At 35.6% G+C, this 23,210-nt stretch overlaps 1 long non-coding RNA gene across 1 annotated transcript; it reads right to left on the reverse strand.

The window, feature by feature from the left end:
- Positions 1-4,891: 4,891 nt before the first annotated feature.
- Positions 4,892-14,167, reverse strand: LOC127856360 (uncharacterized). The gene is made up of 4 exons (XR_008037980.1): positions 13,908-14,167; positions 13,162-13,288; positions 6,310-6,390; positions 4,892-5,879 (listed from the first exon to the last, which is right to left on the reverse strand). It is a non-coding gene; the product is annotated as an uncharacterized LOC127856360 (long non-coding RNA).
- Positions 14,168-23,210: the final 9,043 nt, after the last annotated feature.

Raw genomic sequence — 23,210 nt, forward strand, 5'->3', positions numbered from 1 at the left:
TTAAAGTGTGTCACAAAATTTCCCTAACTGCCGATGTCGGCTATAATTTCGGTATAAACATGTAAAGAAATTAACATATATATAATGTTATTGCCGGTATGTTATTGGACATTTTGTATGTCAAATGTTCATTATTTGTATTAAAATTAAGACGATGCTTATTTGCCAGAAAGCGTTTATTTCAAATTCAAAACAAGCAATAATCATACATAATACCAAAATATAAAACTAACAAAATGACAACACTCTCGCTTAACGCAACGTTCAGAAGCACGCGCACTTAACAAAATTATTGCAACTAATGCAAGCTGTAATTATTATGTGACTACTTGCTATACAACCAGTATCATGCGAAAATTGATCTTATTTAATTGTGGTTCCCTCTTTGAATTTATGTTGCCTGTCGACTTTTAGAATAATGTGTCAGTAAGAAATGTATTGCTCGCTCTACAACCAGCATCATGCGAAAATGGATCTTATTTAATTGTAAATCCCTCTTTGAACTTAAGTTGTCAGTCGACTTTTAGAATAATGTGTCAGTAATAAATGTTTTTCTTCAGTTTCACATGTTTTTTTAAGAAAATTTAGTGAAAGATGCAAATGTGTCTTATTTATTTTTTTCTGTGTCTTCAATGTATCTTATTTATATGTGACTGCGTGCTTATTTTTTTTTTCAAGAAATGAAAGATGCAAATGTGTCTTATTTTAATTTTATCCATGTCTTAAATGTGGCTTATTTATATAAGATAAAATGATATACTGCCAGTGTCATGCAAAAAAGGATCTTATTTCTTAATATCCACATTCACGCTTTGTTCTTTATTAGCACCGTCTTTAATTAGGCTATCTCTATTTAAAGTACAGATTACTGTGAACTTAATACTTGCGCAACGGTGATGTTGATCCATTATCGTTGTTAATTTAAAATGTAGACAACAAGTTAGCAATTAATGAAATCAGTTATTTTGGAAGTAAATCTATTTTTTTCTGTACAGTAAGCAGGTGGATGTGTATTGAGCGGATAAGATAGGGATCACCACAACAGGTTTCTAATACATAGTATAGACTTCCCCTATTATTGTATTTGTTATTTACCTGATTGGAATAAATAAAGTGTTAAAGATCATTTCATGTGAAAAGCAGGATTTCTGACATAATTTCAATCGTTTTGTTTTTATACACAATTTCATGGAACAATGAATATATTGGCGCGATGGAACACAATTTATAAATCAAGCTGACAGTATAGTATCAGTTTTTAGTTATGTGTAATTTAATTCGCATCTTTCCCTTAACTCGTTCAATGACACGTGAACTTATATCAATTATAAAACATCACGTGAATCATTAAATATTTTTTTTTTAATTATGAAAACATATTATATGTTCTACATGGTTTTGTTTAGTTTTATTTACTCAACCAGAGAGACATTATAAAACATTGTTATATATAAAGCGCTTTACTTTTCTACATTACATAAAGATATATCGATTTTTTTGTTAAGTGTACGTGCTTGACATATTTATAAAAAGGCAGTGTTTATTTTTGTAATAAAATCGAAAATTGACATTTAATTTGATGCAATCCACATTGTTTAGCGGCCAAGCGCAGTATTCCGCTCTCGGCGGCTGATGGTGTATTGCAATATATACAATGAAAAGCTGGGTTTCTGACATAATTTCAATCGTTTTGTTGACGCGGAAGTGCTTTTTGGTGGCCAAAAATACTATTGTTCCCTTTATTTAAACCTAAATCAGTATTTTTTTACACTTGAAGGTTTGTACAGCGGGGATTTCGGTACCGGCGCGGGTTTATGTGTTTGTTAAGAATTACCGAAATCCCCGCTAAGAGGCAACACATGCTGATTTATGCTTTGATTAAACATTGATAACTAAATTGCAAAAGTGTATAGCATATTGTAAATAAGGTAGTACGATATCATTTGTCTCATCAGATTTGTTTGGAAAATACTTTCTGAAGACTTATTATTACTATGTCATGTTATATTTACATATACTTTTGTGTAACCTATGTTTTAAATGTACATTTTACCTTTTTTACATTCGTTTACACATTTTTCACATTAATAAACTATTTAATAATGGAAAAAATATTCTGATAAGAGTGTTTAAATGATTAACACTAATATGATTGTGTACAAATCAACATTAATGCAAAGCCAAAACCCAAACATAATGACATATAGATCCTTTAAGGCGTAATATGGGGGATTGGCGTAAACATGGGTGATTTCGGCTCTGGGCGTACGAATGTAGCAGTACCGAAATCCCCGCTAATTATTTTCCAAAAGAAGTAACCGAATGGGAGATAATACATGTCACTGGTTGCTAATGAAAAAAACACTATTATAATTTTGTTGACACTTGAAGGTTTGTACAGCAGGATTTCGGTACCGGCGCGCGTTTAAGTTCTAGTGTAGAATTACCGAAATCCCCACTGAAAGGCAACTTAATGTCAAGAGTGCTTAATAATTAAAATTAATATCATTTTTTTGCACCTTAACATTCATGTGAAGTCAAAAAACATTCATACCGATGACCTATTGACCCTTTAAGGCGTAAATATGGGGATTTCGGTACTAGGCGGGCGAATGTAGAATTACCGAAATCCCCCTTTCATCATCGCACATTAGTGTAACATAAATTTTAACACAATATATGTAGGGAAACTCATTTGATTCGCGTAATGTGAAGATGATTATTATGCTATAATTCGACCACGAAACTTGACGTGACTTAATACCGGACATTATGGAATGGAGCTACGCTGGCCGTATATGACATAAGACCCATTTTCGCATATTATCTTATCAATGCTTATATGAATTTGATTGCTATAATCTAATGCGTATTCGACACGGAATTATTGTCAAGGTTTTTTATTTTGTCAATATTTATCATAGCAGGGGACATTGCTGACATCAATATGGATACTGTTTTCATTTTCTGTCGAGAAATGATATGACTTATTATCAAGATTATTTTATAGTACGGTAGCGTTCTCTACACAAGTGAGATTTATTTGTACTGGTAAATTGCTCTTATACTCACCATTCGGACTCGACGATCGGCTCGAATAAAAATGTTAGTCGCTTAAAAGTACAAATTCATCATATTGAGCACGATTATTATTATTATTATTATTATTATTATTATTATTATTATTATTATTATTATTATTATATAGCTTTTAGAAACTTATACCTTAAAAAAAATCCCATTGAAAAAAAATCCCATGGGAAAAAATCCCATGGGAAAAAAATCCCATGGGAACAAAAATCCCACGGGGAAATTTTTTAATTTTTTTTAAACACGATTTAACGCGTTGAAATCGCGAGAATTGCTCATCATTTGTTAAAAGGTAGTGTTTCTGAAGGTTACATGAATAAATCTCTAAAAATCAGAAAAAAATCCCATGGGATTTTTTTTCCCATAAAAAATGGGATTTTTTTTCCATCAAAGAAAATTGAACGAAAATAAGCACAAATGCTTTAACAATGCTTACAATCGATAACTAAGCACAAACGAACGTGTTTTATGTTTTTGAAAATCCCATGGGATTTTTTCTCCCATAAAAAAAGCTGGAGAAAAATCCCATGGGAGAAACTAAAATTCCCATGGGAGAATGAAAAATCCCATGGGAAAATACAAAAATCCCATGGGAACCACAACTTTGCAAATAAAGTTCATAGTAGAGAAAACGCATTTTTCAAGCAAAAATAACCAATTATTAATCACAAGTTAGACTTTTATCTTATACTTTATCACAAATAAGTAAACCTTCAAGAAAAAGGGTACTTAAGTTTGCGAAATTTCGGTTTCGAAAAGTTTTTCCGGTGGCCGTTCTGAATGGTTAATGCAATAAAGTTAAGTTTTTGATAACTTGTGTTTCTTGAAGTATTATTTGTAAGCAAATTTGCTGTAGCATTAGATGTATGCTGTACAAGATACTGCCAATGTACAGTATTTTGTTTGTGTATGAATAGATAATATAAGTTGTATAGTCGTTTGCCCTCCACCATCTCCGATTCTAGTAAGACAGTTGCAAGTTACTGCATTAGTATGAACATCGGCTCTATTAAAGCCAGGCTGCATTGATTAAAGAAAACGATAATTTGGTTTCATGGGGATTCGAAACAGGGTCTACTAGAGTAAAATCTTTAACACTGAGCAATTCTTTGAAATGAAATAAATACATACCAAATTTAAAGGTGCTATGGCACTTTGACGGGAAGTCTTAAAATAACTGAAGTATAATTGCTGTTGTGTTATTATGAACCTTTTCCTGCTCTGAGACAAAGTTAAAATGGCTACATGCAAACATCATAAAACCTGAACAGCCTGCGAATAACTCTCAGTCTGTTCAGGTCGTATGCTATTTGCTGCTCATCAGTATCCTTGGGTTGGAAACAAAGCCTTTAAAAGTTTAATCTAGTACCTTTCTTACTAGATTAGATTTATTCTCGAATGCGTCTTAGTGCGTGTTTGAGTGGTAAAGGGTTAAAATTCTCATTTTGGTTTTGATTATCTTACGTTTATTGAACATATATGAGCCTTGCTCTGTGAAAAGCGGGTAAAATGCATGTGTGTTACATGACATCGCTGATTAGCCTGTGCAGTCGGCACAGGCTAATCTGGAACGCACATGCTTTAAACCTCTTTTTCACAGAAAGAGACTCATATGCATTAGAAAACTCATTCAAATAATACAATTTCAATCTGTATATTTTATTAAGTTGCAATTCCATAAAGCTTACTATGTTTGCAGTTTTAGTGAAAACACAAACTTTGAATCAAAGAAGCATATACATGTGCATTACACATTAAATAAACTTCCACTTTATTCCATACACTTTTTCGACATTTTATGACTTGTTGGAAAATTCTGTCAAAGCTTTTTATTGCAAATTCATTAAAAATAAATTGGTAACCTTGGGTAACCCAAAGGAATCTAAATTTTACTAGCCTTAGACTTTCCCTAATGCAACTGTTACTGAGAAGTATTTTTCTCTAGGTGGCAAACTTACTAAGCAATTACTTTTTGAGCTAATGGTAGGGCTAATGCGTGTAACACCCATTGACAAATTATCAAATATACATTGAAATGTCATTGTTCACGAAACAGATCACGATAAAACACAATAGAGCATGTTGTACTTTAACAAATTAAATGTTGCTGAAAACAGTAGAATATTCAATTTATGGACATTGTATTCTGTTAATAATGCTATCTTTCAAATATTACAAATCATTCAAGCATGCTTAACAATAGCATAACTCTTTGACTTGAAATTATCTTTTCCAGTCTTTTTACCTTCACAAAATCCATTGTCTCACCAACATCATCCTACAAAACAGGTAATGGCTTCCAATTGTTAATCAACTATTAAGCATGAACACAGGCATACATATCGCAGTATCTTTTGCAAATGATACAAATGTCCATGGCCTCCATACGGAACAAGACGATTTCTTGTCAGGCGGTATACTGAATCCTCGAAGACATGGTAATCATGCGGACGATTTTCCATTTAATGCGCCAATGGGCTGTTCCTATATACATGGGCATCATGCACAGAACTTGGCCATCCAGGGCATATGTCCAAACATTTCAAGTGACTGTCACAGACTGCTTGAAGAACTAACCTGCTGATAAACAAGGACCTATGCTCGGATGTTGGAGCAGGACATGCACTGTGGGTTCCATCAACAGCCCCTACAACACCAAGCAGTCCACATCGTTGATGAGATCCATCGGCAATGATCTTCAGCTCATAACGAGATTCTGGAAATCTGAAGTACTGCTCCATCACTGCTGACAAGACTAAATGTTGAAATGACTGTGTTATGTTGAGTCCCTGAATTACAAAAGTATAATTCATGCTAGAGTTTAGCCATTTTACTTAAGCTTGATTGCATTGAAAACTTTAAGCTTATTTAGACATTCTAGAGTCGGTTTTCTGGGAATAATCAGTACTTGGTATATATGAATATAAAGAGAACGCGAATAAACAGGGTTGAACCCAAAACGTTCCTATCACTAGGCGGACACCATATCCACTATGCCAGCCTGACAGAGTATTGAGTAAATGAATTGAAGCTTCTAAGTTATGTCTCATTTGATTGTAAATAAATTAAATGTAACAGATTGCACACTGGATTACAGGATTTTTCATAAATACTCCTTCAGCTTTTTATTTATATATGAAGCCTAGGGCCACTTTCTGCGAGTCTAACAAAAAACTAATCAGATTCACAATTGTCAAAACTTCTTCACATAAAATTTACCTTTGCTAATTCCAATATCCTTTTGCCAACAGACATTGTGCGCGCAAGTTCCATACATGGTGCCACAGTTTCACAGAATTCCTACAAAATAAATGAAGCATACATTTACAATATAAATTTCTTTTAAAAGAAAGTGTAGTTAACTCAATTCCCTATACATAACTTTTATGTTATAATATAAACTTAAAAATATTTAACAGATATTTAACAAAAATAAACATGTTTCATCAAGTTAATCATAATGGAACAGTGCTCCAGCTAGGCCTTAATTGAAGGGCGCCCGTCATTCTTTCCCGAACCTCCGCCCTGCCCTCCCGAACCTCCACCCTTTCTTTTCTTGGCCCCCCCCGCCCTTAAAAAACAAAACAAAAATGCATATGATGATTAATAAATCTCTTATTACAATACATTGCAAATAATTTATTCCTCATTGTAGACATTATATTTGAATTGTTTAATAATAATGGGAATACTATATTCTAACAATTATTAATAACATATAAATTAACATATAAGAGGAAGCATTCCCGAAACGTTCGCGCGCTCGAAAGTGCCCTTTTGACAAAATACTGCGCGTCCAAAGTACCCTTTTGACAAAAAAAACCTTGCCCTTTTCAAATCCTAGCTGGAGCACTGTGGAATAATAGACCAGTTTCACAATATGAACACTGATACTATGTTTAGATGTCTATCATATCACGTGACGCGTCGAATTGCAGAACGAGGCTGAACGTGTAACTGCATTTTCTTTTGCTAGGCAAATTGAGTTGAATATCGAGATTTAAATGCGCACTGGCACTGGTTACAACTAAGTTATACATAATGCATACAGACAACCGTCACGTGTATTAAGTCAATAAATTGAGAAGTAATTCTAAAATAAAAATTATAACACCTAAATAATAATTCAACAACATAATAGTTAGTACTATTAGTGTATATTAATAAATGTTATTTAATCTTTATAAAAATACGAGTTACCCATAAGTATCATAGTAAATGTGGTCTGAAGACTAAACATGGATTATGGCACAAATCGAAGTAATAAATTAGCAGTATACAATACATAGTATTATATAACTACAATTCTCAAAGGTATGGGTGTATAAGTATGTGTACTATTTCGTGAATGATAGAACGTGTAAGAGTTAATACAACCATAAGAAAGAGCCCTATAGTTTAGAAGAAAATGACACTAATGTTTAGCGTTAATTTTTTTAATATTTAAAATATATAGGTATAAAGCACTTTATCATTATGATAAAACTGGCTTATATCTATACAGTACTTAGTTTCTGACAATATGTTTGGACAGATGACTTACAATGTTGACAATATCTTTTATGTACAATAAAAGCAACACTTGGGTATTTGGCGTTAAATTATTCCAAGAAATGACTACGCAATGCTACTGTAACGTGTCTGCGACCAAGCGTCGGCCTTTATAGTATGGCTCAGACAATAACCCAAAGTACAATACAAAGGTATAAAATTTTCATCAGGCTACCTTGCTTTATGATTGGTTATTAATACAATAATTGTTTTGGAAAGATAAATCAAATGTTATCAAATGCTATAACCATATGACCTCGAACCTCACTATTTACGCTCATGACCTCGGATCTAACGATACATTTCTAGGCATATTTTCAACAATGAATAAAACCTCGGCCATGCTTACCGGAAATCAATGAACGCTTTTAATATATTAAATAAAAGGAATAATATACCCAAAGGAAAATGAACGTAAGTAAAGAACGGTGGTAGGTTAAAAATCACCACATTACCCACGCCTCCGATTTTAAGCGTCCCGCTTATTCATGTATTTATATTTTTTTAAACAACATAACATGGCAAATGAAACAGTCTTAAAACGAACAACAATCATTAACAAAACATGATACTCTATAATGCTCTGTGATAGTAATATGCGCTTTACCTAAGTGTCAACGATTTACAAAAAATAAAACAATCATATATGACAATTTAAGCAATATGTTGCATCGTGACATGGATAAAGAATGACTGCCTGTCATTACATGTGTGTCCGCACACATTACACCTCCAAGGCTGGCCATTGGTATGACAAACCTGGTGGATGAAGAACATTGCCATATTCTCAAAATATATGCCACAGAAATTGCACTTGTGCAATTTGTTGCACTGATATTCGTTTAGCACTTGCACTGTGTCTGGTGTCTGTGTCCCCCTTTCAGCAACGATAACTGCATCCTGTGTACTCTTAATCATTTGGACGACACAGTCGACTTGAACGGCATTCTCTCTCATATGTACCTTCGGTTTGTCAGCCGCTCGAACGCCGCTACTGCGCAACCACTTCCCAGTCTCTACCTTATCAACACCTCCACACTGTTCATCAAGGTTTTTGACTGGACAACTGGATCCAGGGCGTTCGGACTCCGGACCTTTAGCTCGCTTGAACGTTCTCTTTCTAACTGTCCTACCTAATTCGAGGTCACTATCTTCATCTGAAGAAGAGCCCTTCTCTTCCACACTGACCTTGGGATCTGAATCCCAGTCACTATCACCGTGATCTCCTTTATCATTCACTGCACTCGCGCAAGCACTGGCAGACTCAGAACAACCCGTGTTACTGCCCTGTGAGATTTGATCGTGCCCCGTTCGGGCATAATGTCGTTTAAGGTATACGACCTTCTTGAAGTTCACTCCACATAACGTGCATGCGATTCTTTTCAAGGCACACGACATAATATGGTCTCGGAAGCTCACCGTAACCGGAATATCCTTTTTGCATACTGCAAATGAGGTGCTAGTACTTGCGGTAGTCTTCGTTTTCGCCATGGTCCTCCTTTTTGATCGAGTAGGACGCGTGCGTTTAGCACAAACGTCACAACCGCTCACATAGATCTTCACATCATGTCGTAATACAGGCCAGTAATATCGTTGTCTTATCTTTTCAAACGTTTTCTTAATACCAAGATGTCCTGATGCCTTGATACCATGCATGAGTTTTAACACAACTCGCCTTTGTTTCAACGGAACGATGACTTGCCAATACAAAATATTGGTCCCAAACACATCCCATTTTCGCACTATTAAGTCATCTTTGACTTCGAGACGCTCCCATTGATTTAGTAGTGTTTTGAGAAAATAACTGCATTTTGCAACGTCAGCATTATTTGGTCGTGCATTATCCAGGATCCACTGCTTCAGACGTGAAACATCTGCGTCAGCGTTCTGAGCTGAGAAAATATCAGCTATTAAATCAGTATACTGGGGTTTCATCTGTTTGATGATATCCATTGTAGGTTTCCCCTCTCTTGTGTCAGGAAAATATTCAAAGCATTGTGTATATTTCCTCTTGCTTTGAGCATTAGCATTTACTTGCAACCGACGTGGTCTATGCTCTATCTTGAAATCATACGACGCCGGTGATACCCACGCATCCTGAAGCTCCTTTGCTTTTGATAGAACACCTGTCTCCATTAATGAGTATCTGCTCTGACGCCATGTCAATATGACATTGATACTGCTTGAAAAAGTCAGGACCTAACATGATTTCTCCATCAATGTCTGCTACTACCGTCGTGATCGGGTATGTTTTCCCACTAATGTGAAGATCTAGCGTGGTTTGACCTTTGATAGTAAGCGGCGTTCCACATGCCGCGAAAATGTTCTTGTCAAAACTTTTGAGGTCGGTACACTTTCTACGGTTCAAAATCCAGGTCTGTGTTTACATCATCGAAAGTGTAGCTCCTGTGTACAGCTTACAGCAGAACCATCGATGTGTGCTGTGACGAAGAATAAACCGGCCCCATTGAAAGTGGATTTCTTAACTTCACCACCCTTGTCACATGTACTTCGGTCTTTATGTGACGCATTCGTATTTGACCTTTGGCTATTATTATACCTGGGAACATTAGTGCGCATTGGGTTTCATCTAGGTGTTTGGTAGTTATTCTGTGGTCTTTCTGAGCTCGTATTCCTAGGTTGAAATGACCTCGGAGCACTATTACTTTGTCGTTTCCACTCACGGAACTCGTTTTGTAATTGTTGAATTGAAGACTGCAAGGACTTGATGTCGTTCTGATGTTTGATCTGGCTATCGCCCCTTCGCAGTACTTGTTGCCAGCACCTGACTTAGGGCAATGTGCTTTTGCTCAGCTTTGTAATAGGCTTCCATTTCGACTGCATGTGCATGACGCACAGCATCATTCAGACTCGATGGTCTAGCCTGTTTGGTGCGTATCATCAACTCTACGCTATGTAGCGAATCTAAAAATTGCTCTTTTGCCAGGGTTTCCTTAACATCGGCTGGGGCAGTAGGGTAAGCAAAATTTGTCAGCCTTCTCATGTCCTGCGCTAGTTCTGACAAGTTTTCCGATGCACGCTGTTTTCGTTCTCGAAGCTGAACTCGATACAATAATGTTTGATTGTGCGGCTGAAACATTTCTTGCGAAGCTATCACAAGCTCTGTATAGTCATTGCAGTGTTTGGACAAATTCCCAAATACACCCTGCGCCTGACCTCTCAACGATACGGCAAGGTAAAGTTCCTTCTCTTTTTCAGTCCATCTGTTCAACTCTGAACAAGCATCGAAATGCGCTTTACAATCGGACCAGGACCCGGAACCATCATATATTGCAGGTCTCATTATAGCGGTACGCTCCTTGCTCGGGGTCTCCGCCTGGGGTCGCGATGTACTCCGTCTTTTAGTCACATACTTCGGGGTATCTTCAGCATATTTCGGGTCTGGTGCTCGAGTATCCGAGATACATGGACTTGACGCTCCTTGTTTCATACCCGCACCTCGAGACAGTCTTTTGCGGTCGGTCGACCCTGTGTCCATGTAATCCATTTCTAGCTTTAGCCCGGAGATCTCACTTTCTAGTCTGAGCCTCTGGTTTTGTATTCGAAGTTGCTCTAAATCTTCATACAACGCATCGAGCTCTCGGTCTACGCCTGAAGCCATACTGTTGCTGTGGATAATGGATAACGGTCTGATATTCTGCTATCCCACCGCTGCCACCAAATTGTGTAACGTGTCTGCGACCGAGCGTCGGTCTTTATAGTATGGCTCAGACAATAACCCAAAGCACAATACAATAGTATATAAATTTCCTCAGGATACCTTGCTTTATAATTGGTTATTAATACAATAATTGTTTTGGAACAGTAAATCAAATGTAATCAAATGCTATAACCATATGACCTCGAACCTCACTATTTACGCTTATGACCTCGGGTCTATGTATGGAGACATATGTCTCGGAGCTATGTATGGAGACTTACGTCTCGTAGCTGTGTATGGAGACCTATGTCCTCGGGACTCGGGACTCTGTATGGAGACCTATGCCTTCAGCTATGTATGGAGACCTATGTCTCGGAGCTATGTATGGAGACCTATGTCCTCGAGACTTTGTATGCAGACCTATGTCCTCGGGACTATGTATGGAGACCTATGCCTCGGAGCTATGTATGGTGACCTTTGTTTCGGAACACTTCGTTATGACTCCGAGTCTGTGTTACTCGTTACCCTATGTATGGAGCCTTGTAGTGTTTGTGTGAAGGTATGTGACTTATATATTAACTATTAGCGACCCGGGCTACTGAGGGGTAGGAATCCAGCTTAAAGGCTCTCAGAACGTTTGAAGAGGATAGCCAGTCGCTATGTGCCCAAAGTCCCTAATGTATGTTAATTATATAATTTAATTACATATTTTCGCGATGTTAACTCGACGAAGTCGGCAGTAAAACTGAATATACGTTCTGCTCATGCGGCATTACTCGGACATTTCCAAAGTGATACAGTTAAGATCTACGTCATAGTGGTTTGACTTAATTTTATAGCATAATAATGAGGTTCTGGTCTTTTTCAACATAATAAACATTTATTAAACAAATGGATATAAAAACAACACACAACGATACATTTCTAGGCATATTTTCAACAATGAATAAAACCTCGGCCATGCTTACCGGAAATCAATGGACGCTTTTAATATATTAACTGAAAGGAATAATATACCCAAAGGAAAATGAACGTAAGTAAAGAACGGTGGAAGGTAGTCATGGTTACATGGAGGTGTCATTAAATGTGTTCAATGACCAGATATCTGCAACCTGTGGTTTATGACATCACGTTGTTATTTAGTATTTGTCTGCACAGTATCTGATCATAACGAGGTTATGGGTTTGTGCTGAATACAGGGGCATTTAAACGCAAGATATATCAATAAACAAAATAATTGATTGATCGCCCTAATAATTTGCAAACAAAGAGTGTCAGATAATCCAATAAGTTTTGGACTGTCAATTTACACACACTAAGTATTGAAAGCCATACCTGGAGTGTCAGAGAGTGTCAGAATTTGTGCAAAAATGAATACAAACAAGTACTTTAATCAAGAAAATGTATTTCATATATTGGCACTTAAAATGGAAAGTATATATTAACGGCTATTTTTGACGAAGTCAACTTGTGTTGGCAATATCATTAAGTCGCCGAATGATCAAAAGCAGAGGGACATTGCGATGCACTATTAGAAATCTCTACACATTAAGCCTCATTCTGGAATTCTGCTAGTCATTTGACTACGCGCTATTGGCTTATTGTGAAAAGGGTCTTTTCACTTATAAATACTCAAAAAAAGTAGATTTTCCATCACTCTACAGCACTTTCTTAAAGGAAGTTTGGGAGTAAAATACAAAAACTTCCAACATTCAACACTTTCAAGTAGAGAATTTGCCGCATTTAGTGCATGATTTAGAAATATGATTAATGTAAATTACGTGTACTAGCTATTGAATAGTTAATTTATCCAGTTATTCTTGCTGCAATGGCATTATGTGGATAAGAATAATACAAACCAATAGCTGACAAATCTGATATCAGTGATAGGTTGACCTTTGAAGTCGCAATTGAGACCTGAAATCTGTCTGTATAGAGTGGCACAATTTGTTTGGCATATCTTCATCCATTACTGGCAACACACACCTACACAAATTGTAAATAAAATATAAATATATAAAATTATAAATAAATTAAAGGGGCCGTCCAACAGATAAAGCGTCGTATCGACGCGATTCGATATTTTGGGAAACTACGAGGATTGCTTATATAGCTTAACAATACATCCGCTCTGAATGTGAGCGTGGATGGTCGAGTGGTCTAGGCGGGAGGCTTTTTACTCCAGGATTCCAGGGGTCAGTGGTTCGAGCCCTGTTGAGAGTTACTTTTTTTCCTTTTTTTAAATTGTATTCTTGTTTTTTTTACTGGAGATTTTAGTTCAAATGTTTAAATTTTTCAATATAAAGCATTTTATGACAAGCTTCAATACATGCCAAAATCTGTTGGACGACCCTTTTATAATTTTATTTATTAACTTATGACGAAATGCTTTAATCTTCGTCAGCTATAACAAAACTAAAAACGGATTCGAAACAATACCTTATTCTAATAAATAGGTTGAAATCAAAAATTGACGTTCAATTGAACGAATACAAGAGAATCAGATTACAATAAAATTAACAGTTATTATTAACAAGGCCGATGGTCAACATTATGCATAGTATTAGATAGTTTTACACACTATTAAAAAAGAACAAATACAAACCTGGCTATACATGTAAATGATCGTATGCAATAAAGCTATTGATCCCAATCTCATCTATTTTCGAATTATCTGCGAATCCATCGAGAAGAAAGTTTAGAAACGATAACCATGCAATTCGCCCCGCCATCTTGAAACGTTACACTTACTGATTGTGTTGCATTTGTTACAAAGTTTCTGATTGGTTTTTTCTAAGTATCGGATCCAATCGAATTACATCGGGTAACTAGGGATTCTAACACCTGGCAACCCGCCTTTTGTACAGTAATTCAATGCTCAATTTTCGCGGACGATATTTGTTTCCCGCGCTTTTTGGATCCGGTATTTAGTGGATTTTCTCTCTTTAATAGACTTCTTAAAATAGCATTCTACAATCTCCGCGCGATTTCATACACAACTTTTTGTACTGAGAAGGTTCCGCGCGATTAATTGAGCCCGCTTTTTCTACATGGTTGAAAGATAATTGTTCCGACGGAAAATAAAGATCTATATGAAAGTTCCGCGCTTTTTAGATTTCGATTTTTTTGTCTAATGTTTTATGGCCATGATGGCTTTGTTTTTTCGCGGAAAGTGAAAGTTCCGCGAAAATGAAAATTCCGATAGTTGCTATATAAGTATATGTATTTTAGCGGGGGTCCCCTTTGGCTTTCCATAAGTGTTAAAACGCCTAGTCCATCTCAACCCAAGAAAGCAAAGGATCAGCAAACCTTGAGTGATGTCGTAAATAGAAAAAGAAAGAGTTTACATTTGTTCATTTCCATGCACTTTAAATAATAACATGTTCATTGTCCTTACTGTATATGAGCATAGGTATTCCATTAAGAATTATACATCTATTAAAAGTTTTAAAACATAAGTTCTTCAATTATAACTGTTATATTGTGCAACATTTTCAATAATAAATAAGCCTCTTCATCAAAGCCTGAAGTCACTGTCATGCATTTAACTTGAATTTAAGTGTAAACCTGCGTTTAAAAAATAACATCCTTGTAGTAGTGCTATAACACAGGAAAAGTTCATTACTTCGGCTACCGGTTCTTAAGAAAAAAAATCAGAAAAAAGATGTTAAACGAGAACTGTGTTATGTTTTGTTATAAATGTTTTTAGTCATATTATACTTCTAAAACATTGATTTCTTTAATTTAGACAGAAAATTCTCATTTTTTTCTTATCTGAGGTATATGGATCCGAAAAACTGTAAGAATCCTTATTTGGATTCGGATCCGAACATATTTTTGGATTCGTTACAGCCCTATATATGACATCTTTTTTTGTTGTTCATATATATATATATATATACATTTATGTTATAAAAAGGGACAGAACGTTGTCTCTTGATAGTAAATTAAACTGGTACAACACTATATATGAATCCGACTGCTAGCTTGAAAAAGTATATGTTACGATCAATTCGTTAATCTTTATAGTCAGATCGTCAAAGACGGACACAATCGAATCGAACGACGTACTTGGATACGGCAATACACGATCTGTAAATCTATTTAATGCGAATCAAGAAATGTATAAGAAACTAAGATAAAGTAAGTCTCTATGTTATTATAAAGAAAACGTTTCCTTTTAAGCTGTAAGGACGTGCATTCGACTAAACATTATAAAACCACGTTAAAGTTCGTTTTGCTCTAAAAATAATTTATGGATTTGGGATAATTTAGGATTGGCGTTTTGAACGCATTTCTGCCCCTTATGATTGACAATGCCACTGAAAAGCTGAAAGTTTAGCATCGTGAAAGTTACGTAATTGCTTACCCTAACTAAAGAGTGTAAAAAGTATATTCGCATAAATGCGGCGGAACAACAGTAATTTTATTTACAATCGATTTTTATTGAACATTCAGGATTTATACTCACATTTCCAGCATATGTTCCAACATAGTCGCCTACAGTCATAGTTTGCCGTCGTCATTGGAAAAGACTGCGTCTATCATTCATTTTAACTTTCTCTTATAGCCCCGTCACACCGGACTGGCGTCCTTACGGCGACCTAAGACTGTTTTTCTGGAAATATCTGATTGTCGTAGAAAGGACGCCAATGACTTTTTCGGTAAAAATCCTGTTTTTCGCCTTCCCGTCACACCAGCGTCCTGTTTTATTGCCTTCTGCGCGTCCTCACGGCGTCCTTAATACGTCTCTCGCGACCTTACCGCGTTCGTACTGCGTCCTTACGGCTACCAAAGCCGACCATACGGCGTCTAAGCGGCGTCCTTGGTGTTCTAACTGTGATCTTATTGCGACCATGGCGTCCCCGCAGCGACCGTACGGCGACTGCGCGGCGACTGCCTGGCGACCACACGGCGACCATACTGGTAGTATAAAAGGCCGGGGTTTTTTGGGGAGAAATTTCATTTTCTTTCCAGTCGTCGATGCGTGCAGAGAAAAAATTCAATAATGCCAAAAAATAAGATGCGTGGGTGGGGTTAACCCCAAAAAGTAGCTTCTCCTTCACCATCTCCGGGGCTCGGACACCGACATTCAGTCTGTTGCCTGCAGCATGCACCACGCTGACAGCCCTGGTAAATTGAAAAAAGTAAGCTAGCGACCAGAAGTGATTTATCATCAGAAGAAAAAGAGTGACTGAAGGAGCATCCCATTTTGTAGAACAAAAAACTCTTCGTACAAAGACAAGGCCAAGAAGGACGCTCTTTGGAATGAGCAAGCTGTGCTCCTGGAAAAGTCAGCCGTGGTGCGATTTGTTCTGAATCCATACTGAGCTTTGTTAAATGTCTGATTATTTTCGCACCATTTATCAATCCTATTTCTAAGAGCAAGAGAGAAAAATTTTGCAACTATATTTATGAGAGTGATTCCCGTATAATTTGCTGGGTTAGTAATATCTCCTTTTTTAAAATCGGTACAATTGCCCCCTTGCACCATGATTCTGGATATAAACTTCTTCCAAATATAAAATTTAAAATGTGAGTAAGATAAGAAGCAATAAACGTATTTGAATCGATAAAAAAATCGGCAACAATATGTGCTAGATCACTACTTTTATTACGTTTGAGACTAGGAATGACTTTACTTATCTCATCCACTGAAAAATCGCAATCTAGTTCTTCGATGCTTATATTGGCGTCGCCAAGTGAGAGATCATTTGCATCAAAATTGCTAAGGTTTTGTGTATTAGATAAATTTTTGAAATGGCGAATGAAATCGTCGACATCAATATTGTTAGGTTTTGCTTTTGTGTTGTTTTTAAATTTGTTGATGTATTTCCAGAATTTACGGGTATCTGTTTTACTTAGAGTAGATAATGTTTGCTTTTCTTTTGCAAAATAATCCCGCTTTGCTTTATTTTTAATATTCGAATATTCGTTTCTGGCTTTCAAAAATAGAGCCATATTTTCATTTGTATTGTTATTGATTAAACGCCGTTTACAACTATAGAATTCGCTTTTGTAATATTTGCATGTATTATCGACCCAAGGAATTTGTTCCCTCACGTTGGGAGGTTTTGGGCATTTATTACTAGACACGGTGATATGTTAACCGTTTACTTCGAAAGAAATATCATAAATTAATGAGGATAGTCTTTCAATGCACGAGTTAATATCTGTTGCATCATTAAGCAAATCGTCTACAATTCTGTCAAAGTTAGTTTTGTTTACATATAATGTTGATAAAAATTGCTCATTTTTGTACTGTCCCAAATAATTTTGTCGAATGCGTAATCAGTTTTAGTGTTTTTCATCGATTTGAATTCCAATTCAGTGATAAATGTCAGTGATTAAATTAAATCCAAAATGTAAGTCACTCCCATCTCTCTCCCGCAGTGCGCATACCTAAAGGTCCTGCTGTGTACCAATCCAGATCCAGATCCAAAAATATTAAACATAATTATGTATCACGTTGTTTAGAGGGGATGATTTTCCCTCTGTTATATCATTGTATTGTTTTACTTGTTTAATCAGTGTGTTTAAAGATATATAAACATAGCTTCAGCGTCAGAGCTTCAGGAAATGAATATTTCACCCCCTTATTTTTGTATTATGGATATTTTAGCTAGTTCCTACATTCAATACAGTCAAATATATGCTAAGTAGTATCTGTACACATTGGTAGATTAAATTTGTACATTAAATATTATTTTTAGTGTTAAAAATATATAGTACAAGTGTTCATGCTAGATGAATTAAGAGCATTTGTCAAGCGTTATTTAAACATTTTTAAAATTTTCTGAAATGTACACATTTTCTCTTGAGCACTTGCCAGATATAAAATGTATACCATTTAACCACTTTTATAATGAAGCCCTGACCAGATCTCAAATGTAAACCCTTTTCTCTGGCACCCTGGTCATCTCCAGTTGATCACCTAACAAACACCTATCAAAATGGCAAATTGTATGCAGAACAGTTCATTTTATTCAATGATTGAATGAAATACATCAGAAAAAAATTGACATCCTTTTCACATGAAAGTTTAACTTTCACAGTCATGGAAAAAAAGCCTGCACCGAACACAGATCAAAAATACTTTTCATTTGTGGATCAACCCATATCTATGTGCATAAATATCTCAAGTCTTCATGAAATCAGGACAAAAAATTGTATTTTATGTACTTAATTGATCTGGCTATAGTTATCAGATTATTATAAGCTCAATCAGTATATTTTTTATTATTATTTATGCTGCTTGTGTATTGTAAACATATACACAATCATGCAGTTACATGATAGCAATAAATAATAACAAAGCCACCCATACTATAAAGGTGATTGGCAAAGCCTATGGTAAAAAATGTGAACACATTGAGTGTAATCGCCCTCTTTGTGGCTGAGAAAAATATCGCTATTGCTTATTTAACATATTTTCTGTACATTTCTTCAATAAGCTTACATCAATTTTCTTTTTGTTTTTTTCTTTTTCTTCCAATTTTTTTTCGTACCCAATCTTTTTTTAGTACCCAAATTTTTTTCGTACCCAAATATTTTTCGTACCCATTTTTTTTTCGTACTCTGTTTTTTCGTAACCAAATTTTTTTTTGGCATAATTTTTTCGTTCCAAAAATTTTCGTGCCAAATTTTTTTTCGTACCCACTTACACAATTGTGATTATGTAGTTCAACTTTAATTGATGCTTTCAAATACATCCTCTTCAAAAGCATCGTCACACCAGTACTGTAAGTACTTTGATCTAACATTTCGTCTATAGTTTCAATCACTTGAAAAAAAAAGAAGAATGCATCTCCAGAAACATAGGAATGTGATTATAGTTTCTTTTTCATGCCATATTCAATTATGACACGACATCTTGGGGATTACAATGAGGATATTTAAGCGTGAAGTTTTAATATATTAATCTTATATCGTTTGCAACGTTGAAGCTTATATGTATTCCTCTCGATATCTGCTTCCAAGGACCTACAGCGGTACTCTAGATAGTGAGCAACATATCAGAGTGCCTACTTTGGGAAACTCCCCGCTATCCGAAGTGTCCTCTATCGGGAATCATAATGGTCTGAATCAGCATGTATACCACCTGTTAAAAAAGCTCTATTTCGTTAATATTTAATGGACAATTATCAAAATTTCAGTATTTGAAGCACGGTTTAGACTCTACAAGCTTGTATAGAAAACAATTTGGTAAGAATAGTCATTATCTAAATAAACGCACTTCAAGTAGAAGATAAAACACGAATATAAGAGTTCCCAATTTGTTGACATTCTCCGTTATCAAGCGTTTCATTGTTTGGGAATCAAAATGTCTATAACATCATGCATATCACCTATTAATCATGCTCTGTCTGCGTTCATAGCTCATTGAATACTATCCAACTTTCAGTACTTGATGGATAATAATTACTCTAGAGCAAACACTTTCTTGCAAACTATTTCTTAGTAGTTTTATTTTGTTCAAATGTGTACTGGTCATCCAGTTCATGCTGTTTCCAGATTGAATGTCCGCATTTGTTGGCAATACTCTATCAATGTTTCTTTATCCATGTCCAATGTCTCGAAAACTAATGATAACGATATAAATGAGAACAAACTAAGAAACTGACATTCAAAAATGACCTTTTTGTGTATGCTATCGCAATGCCATCCGTTATCGAAGTGTCCGTATGACCATCGTGCGAATAATCACCTTCATAATCTTGTAAATTGCGTTCACGTCTATAGTTATGTACATGTTATATGCACATGTTATACCACCTGCGTCTATGTGAACATGACCTTATTTCATAATTATCGTATCTGGTTCATTGCAAATTTGGAAGCTATATGTCTCATTGACTTGTAATTGGGCTTTCAATGAAGAAAAGCAGAAACCCCAGATGCTTTATCATTGGCGAAATGTTAGTTTTCATCCGCTAGTCTTTTAGGTGTGACTACAAGATGTTATCGTAATACATATATTGCGTCATGGTTCAGTCGACGGTTGTGGTTTGTTCTGTTTTCCGGTAACACTCTCCAGACAGTGTAGCATATTAAATGTCCATTCCTCGTTCTGACACGTGAGCTTTAACACACGTGTGAAAACGCTTAACTGATAAACGAGTAAAATACTACAGGAATTTGTGGCATTTATTATGAATTTAAGTAATTAAATTCCATTTGAATGGAATGTACGAATACACTGGGCAGTGTTTCTTTTCGGTTCAGTAGCAGAGAGCGAAACAAACTGTTGGAGCTTCATTATTATGAGCCTCATCCTGGGTAACTGCGCTTAATGCACATGATTATCAGGGACGACTGGGTAACTGCGCTTAATACACATGATTATCAGGGACGACTGGGTAACTGCGCTTAATGCACATGATTATCAGGGACGACTGGGTAACTGCGCTTAATACACATGATTATCAGGGACGAAGTCTTGCTTAATACACATGATTATCAGGGACGAAGCCTTGCTTAATGCACATGATTATCAGGGACGAAGCCTTGCTTAATGCACATGATTATCAGGGACGAAGCCTTGCTTAATGCACATGATTATCAGGGACGAAGCCTTGCTTAATGCACATGATTATCAGGGACGAAGCCTTGCTTAATGCACATAATTATCAGTGACGAAGCCTTGCTTAATGCACATGATTATCAGGAACGAAGCCTTGCTTAATGCACATGATTATCAGGGACGAAGCCTTGCTTAATGCACATGATAATCAGGGACGAAGCCTTGCTTAATGCACATTATTATCAGGGACGAAGCCTTTCTTAATGCACATGATTATCAGGGACGAAACCTTGCTTAATGCACATGATTATCAGGGACGAAGCCTTGCTTAATGCACATGATTATCAGGGACGAAGCCTTGCTTAATGCACATGATAATCAGGGACGAAGCCTTGCCTAATGCACATGATTATCAGGGACGAAGCCTTGCTTAATGCACATGAAATTCAGGGACGAAGCCTTGCTTAATGCACATGATTATGAGGGACGAAGCCTTGCTTAATGCACATGATAATCAGGAACGAAGCCTTGCTTAATGCACATGATTATCAGGGACGAAGAATTTCGTTGGATTTTCAATTACGGAAATCTTTCTTTAAACGAAAAGTAACACAAAAGCGTAGAGTGCCGCCCCTGATAAGTCTGTGTGGAATGCACAAGCTCATGTTGGACGAAACTTTACATGCATTAAGCCCAGTTTCCAAGAACGAGGATTTTATAATGTACAAAAGGGAACTTGTCACGTTTTGGTAAATTGACAAAATAAAAATTAAAAAAAACAGATTTGCAAATTGTCGTTGTAGTTATGATATTTGTGACGGAACAGTTATACTGCACATTTACCATGCTCTAAAATATCCATTATTAGCAACTTTTGACGATTTAAAAACCTGAACATTATAAAGGGTTGCAACGCGAAACGATTGAATAATTTGGAGAGTTCTGTTGTTGTCGTTATATTTTATGACACTACGAGGATTGCTTGTATAAAGTATAAAATACGTTATTAATTGTATTAGCACGGATGGTTTAAGCTATAGACTTTTACTCCAGGGGTCATTGGGTCGAGCCAAGTTTGAGCTTACTTTTCTTTCTTTATATAATTTTATTCTTTGTGTATTACTGCAGCTTTTGAGATCCAATGCTTGCATTTATCAATAAAAGCACTTAATGACAAACTTCAATATCTGCCAAAATCTATGAAAATGTCCCTTTAAACAAAACAGCGATATCCCCTTAGACCAAATACACGTGTAGATTATCCGTTAGAAATACACTGTAAAACAACGTGAACTGTTTTATCATGAATATTTTTAACGGTTCAAAGTGTGTGTGTTATCCATGTATGTAAATACAATGTCGTGATTTCAATACGGGTTTTCCATACTGTTTTGGAACTATAATTTGTTATTTTTTTCCAGACATAGAGACCTTTTTGAAATTCGAACTTTACCAGGCAAACATTAAATACATTTTTACATTTATGTTTATAAATATGGGCTGATATTCATTCAAATTTCCAGTCATTGGTGATTTCATTAGTTTTAAATGTGAATAAAATTGAACTTTAGGTTCACCAGCAGAAGGGATAGTTTATAGCACAAAGTCATTTATTTATAATCCAAGAATGTGTTACCGAGCTTAAAGCCAATATGTCCTTTAATTTCGGCATGCGAACAATGGTATTCATTCTTTTTTTTCCATAAGTCAAATGTTTCATTTCTAATGTTTTTTGGAACATCTGTTAGAAATTTTATTAAAATAAGGCTTGCATAGTTTCATAACATATTCACCGTATTCTTATTGGCTTGAAATGTCTTTTATTTATTGCATTGTTTGTAAAATTGAGGTGGCGCCTCATAAATTGCATTTCTTAAGGATGCATTCAAACGTCACTCGTTTTTATTTACCCATGTTTTTTGGAGACAACATTCCGTCTCATTATTATGAATAGAAATGACACTGTTTCTTTGTATTTTTTGTTAATTTTGTGTGTGCTCATGCCAATAATAAAGTATTTAACATACTTTACATATTCTGATATGTGAGTAAAATCAGCTTTTCGTTAAGGAACGGTCAAAACTATCTGAATTGTTGGTATGAGATTTTAATCTGATTACTTGATTTCCAATATTTTACGAACATTACCTTACCGCTATCATAATATCATTTAATCTCAAGATAAAAAACTGACGGACAATCTCGTTCTAGCAAATTAATTCCAGCATCAATAAATCATGATTTAGAAAAGCATGCCTATACGTTTAAAATTCCATTAAATTGATGTTTAATTAACAGCATGTTAGACAAGAATTATCCTAATACACAGGAATGCGTAACTGTTACATCATACTCGGAAATATTATATGAAAACTAGGGCAGTGG

Source organism: Dreissena polymorpha, chromosome 13, assembly GCF_020536995.1.
Source record: "Dreissena polymorpha isolate Duluth1 chromosome 13, UMN_Dpol_1.0, whole genome shotgun sequence".
In the NCBI taxonomy this organism is placed as follows: domain Eukaryota; kingdom Metazoa; phylum Mollusca; class Bivalvia; order Myida; family Dreissenidae; genus Dreissena; species Dreissena polymorpha.